The sequence below is a fragment of the Meleagris gallopavo genome, chromosome 4 (genome assembly GCF_000146605.3).
Source record: "Meleagris gallopavo isolate NT-WF06-2002-E0010 breed Aviagen turkey brand Nicholas breeding stock chromosome 4, Turkey_5.1, whole genome shotgun sequence".
Lineage (NCBI taxonomy): Eukaryota > Metazoa > Chordata > Aves > Galliformes > Phasianidae > Meleagris > Meleagris gallopavo.
This window is the reverse complement of record NC_015014.2, coordinates 37027772-37030323: the sequence shown is the minus strand read 5'-3', so window position 1 is coordinate 37030323 and position 2552 is coordinate 37027772. Positions and strand designations below refer to the sequence as shown.

Below are 2552 nucleotides of genomic sequence, written 5' to 3'. Positions count from 1 at the left end.
TGTGAGTTTTGGAAGCTGTGTCAAATTATATACAAAACAAACAAACAAACAAAAACAGAAACAAACAAACAAAAAGCTTCTAGGTTTCTCTTTCTTTATGGAGAAATAGCAAAATCCCAGGAAATATTAAGGCCTAATGAACAGATCGAAGTGCACCACTACTGTAAGTGTGCAGCAATTGAGCTAATTTTGTTTTTGTCTTTCTTTACATGAAATAAATACTCTTGTCAACTCTTAGAAAGTTCTTTTAAGTTCTGGTATGGTATTGTATTCCACCATTCTGAATGCCAAGCGTGTAGTCTTGGTTAGAAAGATGGGGCCACCGTTATGAAAACATGTATGTCTTTGTATTATCCCTTTTGTATGAATGGGGCGTGTGCTGTGATTTTAATCATAAATTGAACCAGTTTTCTTAGCTGTGATTTTGTTTGGCGTGCAAGAGCTGATAAAATGTGGAGTATAGACACAGCCCCAAAAATTTCAGAGAGACTGCTGAGGCCAGAGGAGGCAACATGGTACTGGCACAGTGGGTGCATTCAAGATGCATTTTATTGACAGAAATGTCCTGAGTCAGTACAATGCAAATAGTGGGGAGAGGAGAAGGAAAGGAGATTGCATATGGAAGAGGGCCCTTTTTTCCAAGGGTCTTCTTTTCTGAGTGAGCAGCAGATGGAATGTACGGGAAATACTTAGGTCATACTAATAAATAAAGAACAACACAGAGTCCCATGAAGCAGTGTTTCTGCCTATACAGCAAAAGAAATCTGGTCTCAGAACCACAGATGCAATGGCAGTGACTCACAGTCTGCAAACTGTGGGATACTCCTTTTATAAAAGTGCAGTGGAATGAGCTACTGTTCAGATGCAAAATCTTCTCTAAGACCCACAACTGAGCTTTGAACAGAAACGTTTTGACTTGTCAACAACAACAACAAAAGTAGCTTACTTCAGAAAAAGAAAAGAGGAAACAAGATAAAAAAAATACTATTTAGTTGTGAAAATAAATATTTGAGGGGAAAGAAAAAAAAAAAGACACAGCACTTTAAGGAGCTGAGATTCCTGTTCTAGTGATTTGATTTCCTTTCCACCCCCTCTTCTCCCCCTCTTTTCCCCCCTCCCCCCGCCCCGCATTTTAATTTTTTTTTTTTTTTCCCAAATATCTTTTGTACATATCCTAACGAAGTTCTCCCTCAGGCTGTAGTTCATGGGAAATATTCTCATTTTGTTGCCTACACAAACACTATGTGTAGATTGGTATTTTCTATTCTCACTTAAATATGTTTCAAATAGACATTAGAGTTTGATGTGAGCCTCACAGGTAGTTCTTTTGATTTAGGACTTTAGCACTTGAGTAAAAAAGAAAGTACTTTTAATTAGGGTTGTTACTCTTTATCAACAGTAGTGCTGTTAGTTTGAAGGTTTTAAAACATAAACAAAATTTACGGAGGGAAAACACGCAGTTTTATTAACATATTGATTGTTAAGAGGAAGAAAATTTCTGCTCCTGTAACTTCAAGTGACTTTTTACTAGTGATTTCAGCCCTTCTAACTTTTTGCTGCTTAGTCTTTACAGTGTAACAGTTACAGAATATGAGTGTATCATATTCATCTGTTTGCCAGCTGTGGAGCATCCCATCCAAGCAACATAAGGTGAGAGCAAATAATATAGTGTAGCTTATGTCATGAGATATCAGGTAATATAGAGTTTTAAAAGTTTGAGACGTTTTCATTATGCTCCAGATTTCCCCAAGGAGAAGAAGAGGAATGGGAGTTTGTAGGAAGGGCTGACTCTGAAGCCACCGTGCTTTTCTACCGTTGGCCTATGGCAGTCTACCAAGCCCAGACACATGGCTCTTGTGACAGTCCCTTTGGTGGGGTCTGCTTTGGGATGATGCTGGTCAGGCTACACTTTATTCTGTGAATGATATTCTTAGCTGTCAAAGATTGCTTTATATTCTAATGTAACTTGGTAATGTGTCTCCAGTAGGGTGGACCATAAAACCGTGTCAATCTGGGTACCCTGTAAGCTTTCTGATCTGCTTAGTGGGTAGCCAGTGTTCCTGATGCATGGCTAGCTGTAGGATCACGCACTTTAAGAGGAGAACTGGGAGAAATCTTGCATTCACATGGGAACATAAAACTCATCTCTTAACTGAAGCTATATTTCCATTGCACTATTAAAAAAAAGAAGGAAAAAAAAAAAAGAGGGAGAGAGAGAGAGAAAATAAAACAACTACCCTGTCTATATATACATAAAAAGAACTCTGTTTACATACCTACTGTGATATTCAAATGACATTCCAAAAAGTGATCCCAGCAGGACTTTGTTGCCAAACCCCTCTACTCATGTTTTGTTGTTTGTTGTTTTTGTTTTAGAAAGTTTCAAAATGGTCGTACTAAAGTTATTTTAATGGTCTGAGCAGCTTAATGGCAGCAAAACTTCAGAGAAAATAGAATGATGATACTTTGTGCTTAAAACAAATACTCTGCTGCTAAGGTAATCTGTGTCTGTGTATGAAGAAGTTCAAGTGTGTAACAAAACTGTTGATACT

At 37.7% G+C, this 2552-nt stretch overlaps 1 long non-coding RNA gene across 1 annotated transcript; it reads left to right on the top strand.

The window, feature by feature from the left end:
- Window positions 1-1560: 1560 nt before the first annotated feature.
- Window positions 1561-2204, top strand: LOC109367315. The gene is made up of 2 exons (XR_004159756.1): window positions 1561-1650; window positions 1741-2204. It is a non-coding gene; the product is annotated as an uncharacterized LOC109367315 (long non-coding RNA).
- The last annotated feature ends 348 nt before the right edge of the window (window positions 2205-2552 follow it).